Genomic DNA, 21,637 nt, shown 5'->3' with positions numbered 1-21,637 from the left:
TGTGCTCCATTTTGTTGGGTTAATTTCACAAGTATAAAGATAGAGCCCAAGATATAATGAAAAACAGGCAACTAAGGTTACGTTTCCTTTACCTGAACATATGAGCTCATCAACCACATTTTTACTTCAGTTACAATTTGCGGCTTTGCATTTCTTGTATAAAGCATGAAAAGATTGCATTGAAATAAGGTTTGTTTTTTTTTACACTACAGATTTTTCTTTTTTTTTTAAGGCAAAATTCAATGTGTTTAGGATGACATCTCTCTGTGCAGTTTTCTGTAATGATTTACTTAGAATCAAGTTCTGAGATCTCAATATCATCAATGTCCAGTATTTGTATTCCAATATATTCAGTATCACATTTAACTAGCAGAGCTAACAACTGTACAGATTCAACACCAAGAAGAGTCTACCCAGAAAACCACATCCATGGTTACAGTCTCTAGTGCTGCTTTCCACAAATGTTTTCAACATTTCACAGCTAGTTTGCACATGTAGCATGTTGGACCATTTTGAAAGAAATGTGCACCCCCGTAAGCTTATGAACACTTGACTGTAGAGCTTCCAGAAAAGCATTCTTTCATGCACATTTTGGAAATATGTGAGACCAAGAAAAATAAAAGTTAGGAAAATATTCATATTTCTTCACTCCTTGAAATCTCATCCCTTTTATTTGGAAGAAATGCATTGATTTATGTTCCACATTTGTTGCTACTAGCACTCTACGGCTGGTCAGCCGGATCAGTTGTTCTGGCACCAGAGAGTCAACTTCGAGTCTAGATGAGTCATTTCTGTGATGCAGCATCTGAGTTTTACAGAAACGGGAACACGGCATTGTTGTATCAGCACTTTCACGATGAATAGTTAAAATTGATGGAAATCTCTCTTAAATAGAGAAGGGTATTTATAGAAGTTATTTTCTGTACTTTCTTTTTGCCAATTGTGGGCTGTTCACAGTTTTACTGTTCCACATCATTGCTTGAACTGGTAAAGTGATTGTTTCAAAATGTTTGTCCTGAACCTAAGAACTTGTGGGCTAATAACCAACACAAGTAAACTTTGAAAGACCTTTCCAATTTCTCTTTTAAATATTGGTCAAGCAAATCAAAGCTAACATCAGTTGTAGACGTTTAAGTTATCTGAACATTTAAAGGAGCAATCCAAGCCATTTCTTTCTTCATTTTTAACACAGGTTTGAAGCAGGTGGGACTCCAGAGCTGAACCCCATTCATTTCAGCTCCGGGGACCCCCTGCTTCTAAAGATACCTCTGAAGGGGGTGCCGATATCTTCTAAAGTTTAAAGCTCCTAGGTCACATGCGCCAATAGGAAGACGCACCCGATGACGTCACGTGAACCCTGGAATGGCTACCGGCACCCCCTACCGGCAGGGGGTTCCCGGAGCTGAATTAATGGGGTTCAGTTCCGGAGAACCCCTGCTCCAATCCTGTATTAAGAAAATGAAAACAAAAAGAAAGGAAAATGGCTTGAATTGCCGCTTTAAAAAGATAGAAGGAAATACTGAGCTAGCCAGCAAATTAGTTATAAATTACACTTTCAGGCCTCTGGGACATAACAATTTTTTTTTTTTTACATTTTTAGGACCACTCAAGTGGCATGTGGTACCTAAAGTCACATTTGCTGAAGGAAGGATGTAAGCAGTCTAAAAAGATTGCACTTTTGAAAAAGTCAAATAGAAACCCTAGTTAAGGTATCTTAACGGTCATCATTGCCACTGTTCCTAAACCCCAAAAGTCCGATTCTAGTTGCATCTATACAATGGGCTTGAAATCTAATGTTTGGCAATATGTATAAATCATTTTCACATTTGGAAAATAAAAATATTCACAACCGCAAGGAACGGAGGTCGACACACACGTCTGTGTTTTGATTTACCGTACACCTGTGTTCTACTATCGCAACATTCCAATCCTGACCTTTTCCAATTGCTGCATTGAATAACACAGGGCAAGGAAAGAAAAGATTTGTTGATAAGGACCCAAAAGTATTAGGTAGAAACTAGCTGTACCCGGCGATCTAGCAGACCCCTCCGGGTAATGTCTTGTTGTATCTTGTCCCCTCTTCCCCACCATCATGCCCTGCTTTGCACGCTCTCCTCCCCTCCCTTTGCACTTCCTGCCTTACTGTGTCTGGTCCTCTCTGTGCACCTCCTCATGTTTCCTCCTCTCCTCACTGTCCATTTCCTCCTCCTACTCACCTTGCTCTCTCCTCCCATCTCTTTGCACTCCTTCCTGCCACATGTGCACATAGGGTTGCCAGGTGTCCGGTATTGAACCGGACAGCCTGGTATTTGAGTACTGTGTCCGGTAAAAAATGTATGTGTTCGGTATTACCTCTCCGGACTTAGTAACCAATTGTGGGATTTGCCCTGAGAAGGGATAGAGCAGGGCTGCTGTTGCTAGGGTGCTGGGCAGTTTTCCATCAGGGATGGGGGGTTGAGAGAGGATGAAGGGAGAGGAGATGAGAGGATGAAGGGAGGGGGATGGGAGAGGATGAAGTGAGGGGGTGAGAGGATGAAGAGGGAGTGAGAGGATGAGGGGAGGGGGGTGAGATGACGAGCGGCATGGGAGGGTGAGAGGATAAGGGGAGAGGATGAGGAGGGGTGCAGTATTGCTCGCCATGGGCCTGTATGACCGCAGGTCAGTTATTTATAAATGATCTGACCATTACGTCATTTGGTCTAAATTTCACTCCAACAAGGGCACTCCCTCCCAAGACCCCTCCCCAGATTTTTTACGAAACAGAATATAAAAGTGGTGCAAACTGGTGAATACTTAGAGTGAAATTTGGAAAAAATTACGTAACAGTCAGGTTCTTTATAAATAACTTTCTTCCTCACCAACGATTTTTGCGCGCGTCACACCTTTCACCATTTTGTCCAGTACTACTTGCACACTGCTCTCCACTCCATCATCTCTCCCTGTCCCCTCCCTTGCTTATTCCTCTCCTTGAGGAGGTATTCCGGTTGTTGCTTAGCAGCCTAGTAACAGCTAAAGCTTTGTACGGAAACATACCTAATCCTTATATATAGATATATATATTTCAACACAGAATGGTATACTGCAGTCTATCTGCCTTTGTATGCAAGTATTACATTCATAAACATAAATTGCTCCCAAATCCTCCAAGCAGAATATAGGGATGTTTAATACATTTGTTTAAAAATAGCTTAAGATAAGTTCAGGTCCAATTTAAATGAGGTGCAACCTGTCTGTAAATGTGACAAAGCAAGCAACTGAATATGAATATTGCTTACATTTTGAACAATACAGGTTTATTATCTACAGTTATTAAGCAAGAGACCTTATTTCCTCCTACACTTTATCCTGTGATACACCGTTGGTACTTTAAGCCCTTGAGACGTTTCTCACCCAAGAATTATGTATACAGATAAAGCAGGTAAGAACATTGAAACTGTATGTTACACAGGAACCCAGCTAATTGTGGCATCATGTCAGTCTCATTTATGGTTTGTCTTTTCTAAGAGTGTAATGGTATTACACTGGGTACAATCCAAACTAAAGACATACACCAGTCTTCAAAATATTAATCTTTTGATCTTCCTACAATTAGTTGTACATTATCCCCTGAATGGCACTTGATCTACATGAGAAACCTGACATGTACATCACCAAAAATAGCTTTTCGAGCTTTCCATACATTTCAGTTTATTCTAAAAGAGATTAATGGAGAGAAAAATCTGGGCCAAAGTGAAACTGTTTGATAACATTGGAACCTGCAGGCACATTGTCTTAGTGTTGATATTTCAATTATATTTGGGAACCATGCAAAGATTATAAATTGTAAAAGGCATTTCTGAATTAATGCAAAATCCTTAAAAGTGACATAAATTGCACAATTTCTAAAATCAGCTTAATGTATCCATGGTACATACTGCATGGTGATTTTCTTTGCTTTCATGAAAGTTCTACTTATCGAGAGTTGCTCATATCCTTTCATTTATAGAAACTAGTCTTCTATTAAAGCAACACCACAGCTCACATTTGAGAAAATGTGTGAATCCTCTACTAATGAATGCCATTTCCTTCCGTACAACTATAGTTTGGACTGCGGTGACAGATGGACAAAACCGTTGCATTTATGTTTTGAATCATAAAGTTAATGCGATGATAGAACTTTCTTTAAACTTTTTGAGTGCCAGAGGGGTGAGAATGCCACAGCCCATCGACACGCGTGATCATGTGACCTGATCGTTCCGTTACTAATGAGGAATAGAAGGAGAGGAGTCACCCCGCTTCCGTCAGCCATCAGTGCAGATGGTGTCCATAGGAGCGCAGGACGCGTTTTCCCTTAAGAAAACATTTTTGGGGAGAAGTAGCTATGTCATGGGGCATCCAGGGTACCAGAACCCATGATGTAGTAGCTAAATCCCAGGGCATCCAAGGGTTAAAAGTGTAATCCCTGTAAAAAAAAATTGGGGGGGGGGGGTGTTGGGGTAGGGAGGGAACAAATGGAACCTACAGTATGTACCAAGCATGATAGAGCTTCAGCACACGGAAATCACTTAAAACTTAAAGTTTCTCAATCTGCTCCATCAGCGTCAAAAATGAAGGCGGGGTTTGGGGGGAGAGAAATGGACATCCCTGTTAATGCATCTGTACTCCCCAAAAAAGAGGAGAAAGTATGTCAGTCATTTGCCAGGTTTAACTTGGTGTACACCCTAAGAAACCTGTGCGTGCAGAACTTAGTCGGTACATATATATCAACCAAAAATGGATTTTGAAGGAGCACGGATGTTTCATTATAGACATACAGTACTAATACTGGATATTTACCAACACTAGTTGTACATAAAAATACACAATCAGGCATTCAACATGGCGCAATGCATCACATTTCATTTCAAACAACCAACTATGCTTATGAAGACATCGTTGGTTTTAGCACCAATATTTTGATGCACACTTTCCCCCCCCCCCCCTTCAAATAGGATCTTAGTACATAGGCCCCAAACACAGCAAGCAAACTTATTAATGGGATATACAACAGCTTTGGAATGCTTTAGCAGTCCCCAAAAGTAAATGTGTTAAGAAAAGACAGCAGCTTGTTTAACAAAAAAAAAGGACATGAGGGTCCCCACTATGGCAAAAAAAAAAGTACATGCCCCTCCCCCCCTGCCTAATGTATTCTAGCAGAGTACAAATGAAGACATTTGAAAGAATATATTTTAGCTCACTATGGTTTAGATTACAACAAATATAAATTAATAAATCAATATATTCAGCAACAAAACGAAAAACTAAAAAGTTCTAACAAAAGTAGCAGCAGCAACAAACTTGCCGTGGGGGGAAATATAAAAAAGGAGGTTCTGTTTACACTTAACTATATCATTTCAAAGTTCAGTCTTCTTGTGGCTGAGCAAGTGTGTGCGCATTGAAGTCACCACGAAAATCCGCTCAAGTTTCACTGCCAACTTTCTCCAAGTTAATGGCCTTGGCTGCTTTCGATCTCCTCTCATGCTTATTGTAAGTCACCACATTATAATGACTCTCTCAGACCAAACATTTGTACCCTGCTACATTTTTTTGTCTTCTTAATTTGACTTCTAGAAAATATTGCATCAAAATAAATTATTCAAACCAACTGGCTTTTCATCTTCTGAGACACACATTCATGTGATCTTTTAACAACTATTTATTTAATACCAAACCGGAAATCTCCGAATGCCTACCAATACAGCCCTGGGGCATATTTCTTAAATAAAGGCTCTGGATCTTTGTGTACCTAAAATTTACATACTAAAGGAATGAATTAACTGTCACATCAGAAGTAGTAGTATGTTGCGATTGCTCACCTCTTCATAAAAAGGGAGAAATTCATCTCTGTATCTAGTTTAAAAATAATATAAATGACAAATTTAATTTACTTTTCACAACTACTAAATGTTGCGTTTGATCCTATTTTCTGAGGCGATTCTGTTGTTCAAGGAATGATATTAAGTCCGGTAAATTCAACACCTTTTAGATGTACAGGACAGTTTAATAAGACTCAGCAGGAAAGAAAAGATTTAGCTGTCTGCATCAACCAAGCTTGGACAGTACTGTCTGATCATCTACATCATCTGCATACAAATTTATAGTCCATTCCTGATAAAGGTTAAAATAGATAAATTAGCATTTTTGTAACATTCCATACTTCCTCGCCAGCAAATGATTTCGTGTATTTATGATCTCAATCACTACATCAATAAAAATAATTATAGCTAGTTCTTAACTTACCTTCATTTCTAGCAATTTCACCGTTTACCTTCTCAAAACAACCATTTCTAACATATCATTTTTACTAATTATTCATCAACATCTCTACATGAAATACAAACAAATGTTAAATGCTCTGGAGGTTCTCACAAATCACAAGGACAGCGGTATAAAGTATGTTTTCTACAGATCACAGACACTCAATTTGTTCTTATTGTTTAGCTGAAATGAAGAAATTGTGCTGTGCAGTGAACCTAGGCCAGGGGTGGGGAAACTCAGGGGGCACCAACAAGTCAGGTTCTAAGGATACCCCTGCTTCAGCCCAGGTGGCGTAATCAGTAGCTCCTGCCAAAGACTGAGCCACCTGTGATGAAGCAGAGATATCCTGAATACCTGCCATAGTGTGGCCCTTGAGGGCTGGAGTTGCTCACCACTCGCCTAGGCTCATAGAATCCAGGAAACACATTAATACATCAACATAACAGAAAAAAAGTTCCAAAATGCATAGCACGACATTTAATGTCATGTGATTTTAAAGCATTCTATCTTCTCAGTACAAAAAAAAGCAGAAGTGCTACTTAGCTACTAATTATCAGGTATTTCTTTATAAATATATCCCATTACAATAGTAAACACCAATGTATTATCTGACAATTCCTAATGCCCCCAAACCACCACTGCACCTACCATCCATAGAAATCAGGTTACATGAGCAATCGGTGAACCCCCATCACCTCCCTCTCATAAGCAGCAGATTCAAAAAGCATGAATGCTGTGTAAGCCATTTTACATTATCATCACTGTTAGATACCGATGAATTGAGCTCTGGAGCAGAATATGTGCTACAATAGGAGGATCATACAAGCATAGAAACTGAAGTGCTGACACGTCCACAAGAATACAACGAAGCCCCCAAACAAAATCCCCCTATATGCTTCTTACTCTAAAGAGTAGCACGGTAGCTGTTGCCGTCTTTCAAACCCCAGCTCAGGACAACTCATTTAGACAAGATTTCAGGAATAACCAATGCATTACTAAGAACACGCTTGTGTGTTTCTCATATGTGAATGTGGTTATATATACAACATGGCCTGGCTGGGGTGTCACAAGAAGAGGATCAAGAGACAGTTGTTGGGTCTCTGATGCTCTCTTTGAATTGATGTTTGCATTTATTTAATGGTGTGTACCCGGTGGGATTAAACATTGTGGTGCATCTTCTTTTATTTTTATTTTTAAAAGTATGGTGTTAGAGACAGCAGAGAGGGACTGACAGCACTGTTCGAGTATTTCGTTACAATATAAATCTTTATTTTTTTTACATATCTTTAGTGTTGAATATTATTTTGACATTCATTTATCTTTCATTGAGTGCTGGGAACACCCACCAATTTCTTATATTCTTTTGGTTAATTTGGTCATAGGAGGGACTGCACCTTTAAAATTAACCAGCTAGGAATGCTCTACAGTCCTTCAAACACAGAATAAAATAAATATACTCTGACGGACTCTATTTTATTATCAGACACTTATCTAGCAGCTAAAACTATTAGGAGATATCAATGTATTGCGCACTGAAATATAATGTGTGCTAATATAAAAAGCATTGCAAATGTGCTTGCACACATTAGAACAAATCATATACAAGAAAGCACCTTAAAATATGTCTTACAAATGTCCCCATGTATTTCATACTCTAGGGCCAAAATAATTAAATGTGTCATTTTAATAAAGTACAAAGCATTCCGTTCTATTGCATTAAAATAGTAGATTAGGTGAGATTGGGATATCCATACAGCACCAACACAGTGTCAATATCTCCAATGTGTAACTTTCGCTAATCATTATTTCAAATTATTTTATACAGATCAGTAGGAAGTCGAATTCTAAAAGTTGAATCCCCCCCCTTAATAATCCTAACCTTGATCATATCTCCAACTCTCAGTGGGCTCAGTGCCCTTATCAAAACATCTGATTGGTACATTAAAAATTGAACGAGCATAAACAACTCCAACTGTGCTGAGCATGACTTGGTACTGCAATCATTTTATTGTTTCATATACATCAACATTTGGGACAGAATGCCTGGGAATACAAGCGACTAATTATTGTTTTTGCTCGAGGGTGCGTATGGTGATCTCAACAGGTATCACAACCACAAGTTTGTGCTACATATTGGTTGTTGTACACTGTTCCTCTAACCATTAGTTAATACTTAGCTTACATTTATGGTAGTAGAGAAAATACAGTAAATGGTGTACACTTTTCAAATGCATTTCTTAAAAGCAATCGAATGGTAATAGATTGAAACCAAAAAGGGATATAATGGTTTGCATAACCAATGATTTTTCTGACTGTGCATTAAGTATATCGAAGGTGCTTCTGATACAGGGAATTCTCTGTAATTCCCAGGGTGTCTCACAGCAGTGGAAGAAGCATCCGGAAGCACTTCTAAGATACATTTTCACCAATCTTGGATTACAAAATGGTAGCCCAATGTTTTGGCCACTACGGGTCTTCATCAGGACGATAAAATAAAATGTTGCTGTCCTGATGAAGGCCCCTACGGGGCCGAAACATCTGACTTCTATTACACAATTAAAGACAGGTAACAAATTTAAACCAGTCATATGAGCCCCATACTAACTTAGTCATTTTCAACGAGTGGACTAAGATAAGTTATGGATTCAAACTGTCAAAAAGATATGAAATATTTAGGCAAATAGACAAATCGTTATTTTAATACCGATTATTCCATCCCCCAGTACATAATACATGGGGAATCCTTTCTATTGCAGGGAAAAGACAAAAAGTCCCAATGCTACATCAAATGCCAAAAAATATATAGTTAAATTCTTAACGGTGTCTTCTCATATACAGTATACACAATCCCTGCAAGCTCTAACCCCCTCACATCATATATATTTGTGCCAAAAGGAGCTTGCAGGGATTGTGTATGGTTGTTAATTGTCAACTGGTAACAGTTGTTTGGAGGTTAGTGACCCCTCCTTTGGGTTTAAGCTCACTCCTCCATACTTTTTAATTAGCAGGTTTCTTCATGCACCTGTGGAAGACTGGTCTATTGAGATGTAGCATCCCTAAGTATATCTGTTTGTATACCTGATGCTCGACCAATCACAGTCCTCAGCACATTGATGGACATGCCAAATAATGGCTAAGGGACAGGAAGGAAGAAGGTCATGGGACCATGGAGGAGAGAGTGTTGGTTGGACTACGGAGGAGAAGGTGCAAACAACGTGACTGAAGAGAGAACATTTTCCTGCAGAACGAGGCAATAACGGATCATAACTGCAGCGCAGAGATTTTCTATGAGGACCGGAACACAGATAGCCTTGCTTGTTATCCCTGCAGAGAGGGACATCGTCGCCGGTGATACACAATAGCTTCTCAGCCACTCCACACTGAACGGGACTGGCCCGAGCCCCTATAGGAGAGGGGAGGCGTGAGTAACCTGAGGTAAGGGATCGACTTTGTGTAAGTATAATCGCCCACGAAGATTACGGAATACAAACAGCTGGCTCCTTAGCCATAACACTGGCCTGCAATGTTTGATCATCACGAATTGGTGCTACTCAGTAACTGGGGCCTCCGGGATCTCACAGGGATACTATCTGGACAAGGGCACAAGTGCTGGAAGAGGGAAGTGATTGTTGTACAAACTGTGTTTATTTGTTACCTGTGTTACAGTTAAAGGCTGGTGACCTTTAACCCCATTAGACCAAAGAGATAGTCCGATTCTCTTTTCCACCTCCATTATAAATGAAAAGTTAATTCCAACGCATGTGTCAGGACCTGCAGCGTGATCATGCCGTGATGTGGCTGCAGGCTTATAATGCTTTGGCAAAAGAGTTTAACTAAATGACCCATACTTATGAGAAGACATACTGTTAAGTATTTAAATATATATTTTTGGGCATATTGGATGTAGCATTGGGAATTTTTGTCTTTTATTGTATACATTTGGTCACACCAAATTGCACTGCTTTTGTCATAAATATATATGATACATGGTGGGTGTTGGTGTTAGAGCTTGCAGGGACTGTGTATACCAGGGGATACAGTCATTTATCTAACACAATTTAGTTAACTTTGGTAAACTAATGGCCACCAATGAAAGAATACAATTTCATTGTGTGCGTTGTTTGTGAAATGCACCTAATAACTGGCAAGCACACGTTCTGTTATAGTTGTGACACTGAATGTCTATATAATTATATTCTTAAAGAACATAATTTCTACTTTAGGTCATCTGTGTTTAATTACATTTCAGATTGTCATTTAGAAATGATATTGGTTCAGCAAGATTGTACATAAACAAAACCATTTTCAGATACAAAGGTTTCTTCAGTCCACCGATCGATGATAGATTTCCCCTATGATGTGGTTGCATCCCAACATACCCAAGATATGTGGTTCCCAACTCCATTCCTCAAGGACCACTAACAGTGCAGGTTTTAAGGATACCCCTGCTTCAGCACAGGTGATTGAGTCAAAATGATTGGGCCACCTGTGCCAATGAGAGAATATCCTTAAAACCTGGACTGTTGGTGGTCCTTGAGAACTGGAGTTGGAAACCAATGCCCTCAATAATCACCAGGGTTCAATAGCAATAGATATGTACTACTAATACACCTGCAATCCTACTAAAAGCTGGAAGGGCCACCACTAACCGGGGTTCTAGATCAGCGATGCGCAAACTGGGGGGCGCGTAGATCTTTGGGGGGGGCACGGGCAGTTGCAGAGATCCCGCACTCTTTTTCAAGGCATTTAAATTAAATTCCAGGGGACCGCACGAGACCTCTGAAACCTGTGCTTACCGAGATTCAGTCGGCTTCAGGACGTGTGACCATGGCAACGCGCCGTCAAATGACACGCAAGGTAACGGGGGGGGCACAACAACGGAGGAGAGCAGGCAGGGGGTGCGGCAAAAAAAGTTTGTGCACCCCTGTTCTAGATCAATAATGTTCTAACCTTTTAGGGCCTCATGCAGTAAGCCCCGATACAAAATTTTCGGCACGAATAGCGAAAAGGCTTTTTTTGGGCGATTTGTAAGGGCCGAATCCTTCCGATCCCTGCTGAAGCACTGCGAAAGCAAAGCTGCCGATGAGCTGTGGCGATACAGCCTGGCTCCCAATAAGGCTCCCGATAAGCCTTTGGTGCCGATAGATGTTTGCAGCTGAGAGAGACAAGCCGCTCTCTCAGCGCAAACATCGGCACCCAAAAAAGTATTTAAAAACAACTTTTACTCATAGTGTACATGTGCAGGGGGTCTTCGGAGCTGAACTGCGTTGGTTTGAGGTCCGGGGACCCCCTGCCCCCCGAGATACAGGCCCCTTTATGAGGTGCCGGTATCCCTCGGCGTTTAAAGGTCCCGATCACGTGACCGCGACCTGTAAACAACCCAGAGGGATACCGGCACCCCATAAAGGGGCCTGTATCTCGGGGGGCAGGGGGTCCCCGGACCTCAAACCAACGCGATTCTGCTCCGGAGACCCTCTGTACATGTACAGTATAAATAAAACACACACACATCAATAAAGACTCGTTCCTTACCTTGGCGGCTATGTGCAACGGTAATGAAGCAGCATGAATGTCTTTTTAATTATACTGTACAGTGAGCAGGGGGTCCCCTGAGCTGAACCGCATTGCTTTGTGGAGCAGGGACCCCCTGCTTCCCGAGTTACAGGCCCCGGTATGTGTCATCGGGTGGCAGCGTCGCCGCCATGTTTATAGCGTGCCCGCAATAAACATGGCGTCCACACTGTAACCGATGGCCCAAACCGGGGCCTGTAACTCGGGAGGCAGGGGGTCTCTGAGCCACAAATAAATGCGCTTCAGCTCAGGGGCCCTCCTGCTTCCGCACAATATTATTAAAATACATTAATGCTGCTTCATTACCATAGCGGATAGCCGCTAAGGCAATGAAGGGGTTAACGCATAGTAGCATGTTTATTGGGGACAAATGCCCCCAATAAACATAGCAGCAATACACAACATACAGTATAGTAATGGGCAGAATGACTATTATCCACAAATGGATAATAGTGCAGTTATCCATTTACAATACATACACAACAATAAAGACTTTAAATACATATAGCACTCACCCATGTCCCACTGCCACGATGAAGGCCATCCTCATCTTCATCCTGCCCATGCCCCATCCGCTTCTGCAAAACAAACACAAGAATTACAACATCCAAATTAATGTCCCCTAACCCCTTAATCACCATAGCGGTTATTAACCGCTACAGTTATTAAGGGGTTAAGCCACCTTCACCCACATACCCTCCCCCACAAAGCCCCCCAACCACCCTCACCCAATACCCACAGGGGAGTCCTACCAAATACCCTTGGGCCTAATACCCCCTCCTCCAGCACATACAGTACAATAATGAGCCAAATAAATATCATCCACATAGGTATAATACATTATTTGGCCATTATGAAACACATTCAATACCGTGAAAATGTAAAGAAAATTGTACTAACCTCATCAATAAGAAGTCTCCGTCGCCAGCATCATCCTTGGGGTCCGTTGCCAACATTATAAATAGCCACAACATTTCAATATCATTAACATAACACTGAACCCCTTAATCACCTTATCGGGTAATAACCTGAAAGGTAATTAAGGGGTGAAGCCATCCTGCAATGCCTACAACAGTTATGCATAACATCCTCAGTGAAATAAATACCCATTGCCTAACCAAATTCCATTTAATCATTCAATCTGTAGGCTCACATGCCTCATAAAACATTGCATTTACAGTGTATACATGTAGCATAACATGTAAACTGCATGTACACGCTGCAAATCAATGTTAACAATACAATAATCCCACTCAAATCGCCATACATCACAAGAAGTATATTATTTAATCCAATAAACTCACCATCAATGAATTAACACACATCAATTACATCCCTAAACAATTAAAATACCATCCATACCAATTACACAATGAACTAAAGCTATCCTAACAGAGAACCACTTCAAAACATAGACAAAAGTACACCAACAATTACAATATACTAAAGCAAGGCTTTCCATAACCTACTGTACGGCCTAGAAGGCCAAAACTTACATCTGTCTAAAAATAAAATACATTTAGCACACATCAATGCATAGCCACAATGATTAACAATACAGAATAAGAAGCTTTAACAACACTATCATTTCTTACCCTGTATATATATCTGTACACATACATACAGACATACATACAGTGGGAAGAAATGATATGCATTATAAAAAATGAAAACATGAAAAAGCAACACAAAAAACAGTTACATTAAGAACATTTCTTTATTAAACTTACCATTACTTGCCCCCACCGACTCCCGTTGATCAGCTTACTCACGAACCAATCCACGACACCATCCACGACACCATCCAGGAACAAATCCACGAACCAAACCAGGAACCAATCCAAGAACAAGTGCAGGAACCAATCCAGGAAGCAAGCCACGAAGAAATCCACGAAACAATCCACGACACGATCCACGACACGATCCAGGAACAGGAACCCATAAAAGAAAAAAACATATCAAATTAAACATTAAAATAATAAAACATGACAATCAAGGGTTGTACTAGTTTTATTCTTAGTGAATCTGTATTAAAATACCTTGTTCCGGGGTCTTCTTGACGTCCGGTGCCACGCCCTGGTCTTCAATCTTCAGGAGGAGGTCCTTCCTCCTCGGCGTCTGGCTTCAAAATGAGACGACATAGGCTTTTATAGGCCTATGACGTCACATTTGTCGTCATATGGTTCCCACGGCCCTGATTGGGCCGTGAAAACCATGTGTTTTGGCCGATGTGAAAAAATTTGATGACGTCACTTAAAGGCAATGCCAGCACAGCCAATCAGAATGGCTTTGCTGCAATTGCCTTTAAGAAAACGTCATGAAATGACACATGGCCGGACTCACATGGTACTTGAACCAATCAGAGTAGGGATGGAGTTCCCACGCTCTGATTGGCTGGCTTACCATGTGAGTCCGGCCATGTGTCATTTCATGACGTTTTCTTAAAGGCAATTGCAGCAAAGCCATTCTGATTGGCTGTGCTGGCATTGCCTTTAAGTGACGTCATCAAATTTTTTCACATCGGCCAAAACACATGGTTTTCACGGCCCAATCAGGGCCGTGGGAACCATATGACGACAAATGTGACGTCATAGGCCTATAAAAGCCTATGTCGTCTCATTTTGAAGCCAGACGCCGAGGAGGAAGGACCTCCTCCTGAAGATTGAAGACCAGGGCGTGGCACCGGACGTCAAGAAGACCCCGGAACAAGGTATTTTAATACAGATTCACTAAGAATAAAACTAGTACAACCCTTGATTGTCATGTTTTATTATTTTAATGTTTAATTTGTTATGTTTTTTTCTTTTATGGGTTCCTGTTCCTGGATCGTGTCGTGGATTGTTTCGTGGATTTCTTCGTGGCTTGCTTCCTGGATTGGTTCCTGCACTTGTTCTTGGATTGGTTCCTGGTTTGGTTCGTGGATTTGTTCCTGGATGGTGTCGTGGATGGTGTCGTGGATTGGTTCGTGAGTAAGCTGATCAACGGGAGTCGGTGGGGGCAAGTAATGGTAAGTTTAATAAAGAAATGTTCTTAATGTAACTGTTTTTTGTGTTGCTTTTTCATGTTTTCATTTTTTATAATGCATATCATTTCTTCCCACTGTATGTATGTCTGTATGTATGTGTACAGATATATATACAGGGTAAGAAATGATAGTGTTGTTAAAGCTTCTTATTCTGTATTGTTAATCATTGTGGCTATGCATTGATGTGTGCTAAATGTATTTTATTTTTAGACAGATGTAAGTTTTGGCCTTCTAGGCCGTACAGTAGGTTATGGAAAGCCTTGCTTTAGTATATTGTAATTGTTGGTGTACTTTTGTCTATGTTTTGAAGTGGTTCTCTGTTAGGATAGCTTTAGTTCATTGTGTAATTGGTATGGATGGTATTTTAATTGTTTAGGGATGTAATTGATGTGTGTTAATTCATTGATGGTGAGTTTATTGGATTAAATAATATACTTCTTGTGATGTATGGCGATTTGAGTGGGATTATTGTATTGTTAACATTGATTTGCAGCGTGTACATGCAGTTTACATGTTATGCTACATGTATACACTGTAAATGCAATGTTTTATGAGGCATGTGAGCCTACAGATTGAATGATTAAATGGAATTTGGTTAGGCAATGGGTATTTATTTCACTGAGGATGTTATGCATAACTGTTGTAGGCATTGCAGGATGGCTTCACCCCTTAATTACCTTTCAGGTTAGTACCCGATAAGGTGATTAAGGGGTTCAGTGTTATGTTAATGATATTGAAATGTTGTGGCTATTTATAATGTTGGCAACGGACCCCAAGGATGATGCTGGCGACGGAGACTTCTTATTGATCAGGTTAGTACAATTTTCTTTACATTTTCACGGTATTGAATGTGTTTCATAATGGCCAAATAATGTATTATACCTATGTGGATAATATTTATTTGGCTCATTATTGTACTGTATGTGCTGGAGGAGGGGGTATTAGGCCCAAGGGTATTTGGTAGGACTCCCCTGTGGGTATTGGGTGAGGGTGGTTGGGGGGCTTTGTGGGGGAGGGTATGTGGGTGAAGGTGGCTTAACCCCTTAATAACTGTAGCGGTTAATAACCGCTATGGTGATTAAGGGGTTAGGGGACATTAATTTGGATGTTGTAATTCTTGTGTTTGTTTTGCAGAAGCGGATGGGGCATGGGCAGGATGAAGATGAGGATGGCCTTCATCGTGGCAGTGGGACATGGGTGAGTGCTATATGTATTTAAAGTCTTTATTGTTGTGTATGTATTGTAAATGGACAACTGCACTATTATCCTTTTGTGGATAATAGTCATTGTACCCATTACTATACAGTATGTTAGGGGGGTATAGGTGTTGTTCGGTATATATATATATATATATATATATATATATATATATATATATAATATAATTATTTATTTATGTAGTTATTGTGGGGCTGGGGTGTGTATTTTTTTAATATTGTGGCTAGTGGGGGTGGGTGAAAGGGGTATTAGCCCCAACGGTGGTAGTTTAGGGCTTGCGGGTGGGTAGCGGGAGGCCTTAACCCCTTCAGGACCGTAGCGGTATTAACTGCTACGGTCGTGAAGGGGTTAAGTGCCCCCGCAACCCCCCCGCAAGTCCTAAACTCACACCCAGGCCAAATACCCCCCTCACCCATCCCCGCTACCCACAATAACGCTGGCACGGTGGGTTAACCCCTTCATTGCCTTAGCGGTTAGCCGCTAAGGTAATGAAGTGGCTTTTAAATGCCTTTTTCCTGCCTCGGATGCATGCCGGGGGGCTCTGGTGCGGGTATCAGCTCCGGAGACCCCCGGCATCAATCACAGGCAGGAAAAAGGGCTGATTTTTTCTAAGTGTCGCCCTTGCCGATGCTTCTCCTTCAGCAAGTTGCCAACTTTAGTTGGCGGGCTGGATTGGCCATAAAATCTCCAATCTGGCCTGCCGATCAGCACCGAAAAGCTGATCGGGGCTTACTGAATTCAGGCGGGGAAAAAAAGTCCCGATAAGTGGCTTATCGGCAGCCGGGTGGCGCAAAAAATTTTTTCGGAAGAAAAGTTGCCGGTAATTCCCACTTATCGGGGCTTACTGAATCAGGAGGGCAAAAAACGGCTATAAAATGCCGAAAAAGCCTTATCGGGGCTTACTGCATGAGGCCCTTAGTCTGACATAAATATGTGGAAAGCCTCTGTGTGAATGAGTTTATAAATGCTAGCTGTGCTTTGTCTCGTATGTAAATTAGAAAAGCACGATTTCTTCACTGAAACCAGAAGAAACGTGCATATTTTTTGCAAACAATTTTGCGGCACACATTTGAAGACATTCCCACCAACTGGGACCATTTATATACCAACAGTTTTGCAATATTCTGGCAAAGGTCTCAACAGTGAGGTAAACTATCAAAAATGTTGCATTTTCCCACATTAACATGCAATGTGAACGTTCGCAAACATGTCTAGAAAATACAAATCGTTGTGAAGAATATTAAGACATTCGCACAACTTACTGCAAATACACCATTTTGCACTGTTACCCAATTGGCGATAGATGCACAGTAAATGAGTACTTCAGTATTAGGCGACACCTTTATTTAGAAGAACAATTGATATTATAAGACATGCTTTCGAGAGTTCTCGCTCTTCCTCAGGTCCCCAACTCTGATTTACAAATATTCATATTTGCTTCAAATGAACACTCCACGTTCTGCTCACAATTTTTTTTTTAATTCAGTGGTAGTTACTAAAACATAAACATATATTGGCTGTGAGCAGAATGTAGCATCATTATTCAGTGTTAAAATGTGTGTTTAACGGGTATGTACAGACATTCCCCCATTCTATCCTACAATGACTAGGGGTCAAAAGTGTTTCAGGGCAAGGAGAGGTCAACATATGTTCTTGCAAATATGAACTTCTGCTGTAACCTTTATTAAGTGCACCATGACATTTTACACTGTCAAATCGAGTCTTATACATTCTTAGTCATTACGATGCATTTTCAAGATGGTTAAATATAACAGGTGTATACTTAAAAATGAACACTCTTTATACAACATTTTAAACAGGGCTTTGCAGAATATGAACAGGCTAGATCAGAAAAGTATATAGCAAATGTAGCGACACAGGTAAAGAACACTGTATGAAAGCCAAACTTTAAAATGTTTCTGAAAAGGAAAATGTGTTTTTGTCAAAACCATCTTCACTTTCTCTTTTTCATGCTGAACACACTTCAGTAGTTTCCCTCCCGCCTGATTAACGTGATATTGCTACAGTTTGTGTGTTTTATTTTATTAGTCCTGTAAACATATCTATAATAATGAGAAAAACATTAACTATGGCCACGGATGAGTTGCCGACTACCAAATACCAAACGAACATGTTTCTAAGCGGGACATCACCTTTTAAGAAATGATTGTTGCCTTTGTTTGAATGATGATTTCTGCAAGGAATAATCTCAAGTAGCCTTGGATTCTTGTTTTCCTTTCGCCCCTTTCTTAGGAACAAGGTATCTTTAATAGCATCTAAAAGCCAACAGAAAAGTTGTTACATAGTTTGTTATAAGAGAGAGCCAGCGATAAAAACTTATAACTTAAGAAATTGCTCAAATTGTACATTTTTCCATTGCATCTAGGAAAAGTGCTTTGTTGAAAGTCGTAAAAACACTGTTACTGAAACTCATCCGTATAAAAGTGTAAGAGATACTTATCGAGTAAGATTTATTCATACACCATAAAAATATTAATGGGGCTGATGCATTGATAAAAAAAAAAAATGAAAAAAAAATGACCAGTAGTAAATGTTTACGGAAAGATGCTGCAGCATAAAACGTAGGAATATAAAAGGGAAAATGTATAATTTAATGTGTGTGTAGTAAAGCACAAGCTACATGTATATGAGCTCGATGATTTAGAGTGTTCGTTACATCATAAACACACACTTTTTAGAGTTAGTGGTTCCATGGATGCACATTATAAAATTAAGTTGTTATTATTTCACAATAGCGCTTTTCTCCCAATGGGACTCAAAGCGTTTCACAATTACAATACAGTATGCGGAACGCAGCACATAGGAATTTTTGCAGACACAGTCCCTGCCCAGATGAGTTTACAATATGATTTTGGTGCCTGAGGCACAAGGAGATAAAGTGACTTACCCAAGGTCACGAGGTACAGACACTGGGATTTTCCAGGTTATCCCGCATCAAACTCCGTGTCATCCCCTTTTACTCACTTAGCCACTCCTTCAGCCCTTTATGTTTACAAAATATGAGAACAAAAAGTTAGATGTTGGGCAGGCCCATCCTTTGGCTATGTGCCACCCTTTGGCAAGCACTAATAAGGACACCCCCCCCCCCCAGGTGTCTCCAGAGCTCAACAGCATTAATTTCATCTCCGGGGGTCCCCAGTTTCCTGAGATACTTACATCCTAAGGGCGTGCCGGTATCACCTGTACAGGTTTAGCTGTCCCACTACATGGGCCAATCAGAAGCCGCTTATGCAATCGCAGCTTCCTATTGGCCCACGTGACCGGTGACTTTAAACCTGAGCAGGAGATACCAGCACCCTCTAAGTAGGTATCTCAGGAAGCAGGGGGTCCCAGGAGCCAAAATTAATGTGGTTCAGCTCCAGAGACGCCCTACTTCAATCATACATATATATATATTTAAAATTTTAAAAAAGGAAAGCAGCAATGCTGCTACATTTTCCCTCTTGCTGCCCCGAGACCTGCCGCCGTTAGGCGGCGCCTTGCCCAAGGTACGCCTAGGGACAGGCTTGATGTTGGGGCAGCCTCCATGAAGAAGTCTTACTTACGACTTCTGTTTAAAACACGATGGTAGTTATTCATTAAACTGCCATAGTGCTGATCGGGGCCCTATCGCACGTAAACTCCTACTAGAGTCCTTGGGAGTTTACACGGGGTAGTGCAGATCTGAGCACTATCGCAGTTTAATGAATAGCCCCCTCTATATTATACATCTTAGGCAAGTAAGTGAAAAAAGGATGATCCATTTACTAGAAGATTGAAATAATGATTTGTGTATTCACAGTTCTGCATTTGCTGGCACTCTAAAGATGAATCTAAAGTTTGATCGACATTTATTCACAAGCCCCGCTATCCCCGTAATGTCTGCCAGGGACTAACCTTTCTATAACAGCAACTAATAGCTAAGGCTATAGAGCCCCTTACCTGTCAATACCTCAACTTTACTTCATATGCAGAACCCTTGTGGATTGAGTGCTATGATTATTAACATTTCCACTGACAGTATCAATTACTTCACATATTACCCACAAGTGCCATTTAAAGCTGCAGTTCAGTCTATATCCTGCATGTGTGTTTTTTTTAATAAATCAGTTCTGTAATAAGAAAAAATACTTTTAGCATTTTCGGTTTTTAAAAAAACAACTTTGAAAGACCAATTTTCTTGTATTCTATTTTAACAAGCATTTGCTAAGGCACTGCCCCTTCATGGCCTGTCACAAACCCAGGCACACCCCTTTGTCAGCACTGCCCTCCCTCTCTCTAAACGTGCACTAGCATCTGGTCACATGATCTTCCTCATACAGTAGTACATTCAAGGAAGCTGGAGAAAAGGGATCAGCCATGCATAGCAGCTCGGATAGGCGATTTCAAACTTATTACAGTGTTTATTCCATTCATTGCACGTGTATATAATGTAAAATTGTAATAATTCCATTTATAGCAAACGTGTATATGTGAATATTATTTAGATGTATATGTATGTTACTGAAATGTGGAGTGAGTGTGTAGGTAAATACACACAATACACTTCCACTGCATATATATATATATATATATATATATATATATATATATATATATATATATATATATTATATATATATATATATATTATATATATTATATATGTATGTATATGTGAAGTTATGTGAGTAAAAAAGTGACAAAAACCCTCCATAGCAAGGCAAATAGCAAATGGAAATATTACTGTATACTCATTTGTATGTATATATATATTTATATACACACACACTTCAAATACGGATAGTGATTCACGTAAATGATATATATATTCACTTTCTGGGAGTATAAGAGTGACTGTCCTGTTGTTCCTTTTTTTGTATCCATCATTGAATGGTATGCACCCTCTCTTTACGTTTATTTTATACTAGCTGAGAGACCCGGCGTTGCCCGGGATGTAATGTTCCCGCTCCTCTCTCTCTCCTCACCCCTCCCCCTCTCTCTGTTTGTCCCCCATTCACATCAATCCAGTTCCCCCCCTCCCTCCTTTACAGCTTCATGCAGTGTGTGTGCGTCAGTCATTGTGTGTGCGTCAGTCAGTCAGTGTGTGTGCGCGCGCGTCAGTGAGTCTGACGCAGAAACACAAACACACACACAGACTGACTGACGCACACACACACACAGTCAGTGTGTGCGTGTGTGTGTGCCTCAGTCAGTCAGTGTGTGCGTGCGGCAGTCAGTCAGTCATTCAGTCAGTGTGTGGGTGTGGGGGTGTGCGCGCGCGCGCGTCAGTAAGTGTGTGTCAGTCAGTGTGTGTGTGTGTGTCAGTCAGTGTGTGTCAGTCAGTGTGTGTGTGTCAGTGTGTGTGTGTCAGTGTGTGTGTGTGTGTGTGTGTGTCAGTGTCAGTGTGTGTGTGTGTCAGTGTATGTGTGTGTGTGTACCATTCATTGTGTGTGTGTGCGCGCGCGCGTCAGTCTGTGTGTGTGCGCGCGTGGGTGTGGGGGTGTGCGCGCGTGCGTCAGTCAGTGTGTGTGTGTGTTTGTTTGTGTCAGTGTGTGTGTGTGTGTG

The 21,637-nt window shown here is 40.7% G+C and overlaps 1 protein-coding gene across 10 annotated transcripts in view; it reads right to left on the bottom strand.

The window, feature by feature from the left end:
- QTMAN (queuosine-tRNA mannosyltransferase) overlaps window positions 1–21,637 on the bottom strand; it is a 286,265-nt gene that overhangs the window by 232,067 nt on the left and 32,561 nt on the right. For 7 of the 10 annotated variants that reach the window (XM_075609450.1, XM_075609448.1, XM_075609455.1 and 4 more), the window contains exons 2-3: window positions 18,999–19,093; window positions 18,244–18,366 (exon numbers count right to left, since the gene is read on the bottom strand). The exons of 2 other annotated variants lie outside the window; for them this stretch is intronic. The gene's annotated coding sequence lies outside the window, so the exon portion shown is untranslated. The remainder of the gene's footprint in view (window positions 1–18,243; window positions 18,367–18,998; window positions 19,094–21,637) is intronic. One more of the 10 variants, XM_075609451.1, reaches the window with a different exon arrangement.

Source organism: Ascaphus truei, chromosome 7 (genome assembly GCF_040206685.1).
Source record: "Ascaphus truei isolate aAscTru1 chromosome 7, aAscTru1.hap1, whole genome shotgun sequence".
NCBI lineage: Eukaryota > Metazoa > Chordata > Amphibia > Anura > Ascaphidae > Ascaphus > Ascaphus truei.
The sequence above is the reverse complement of the archived record's forward strand: the minus strand, read 5'-3'. Positions and strand labels throughout refer to the sequence as shown.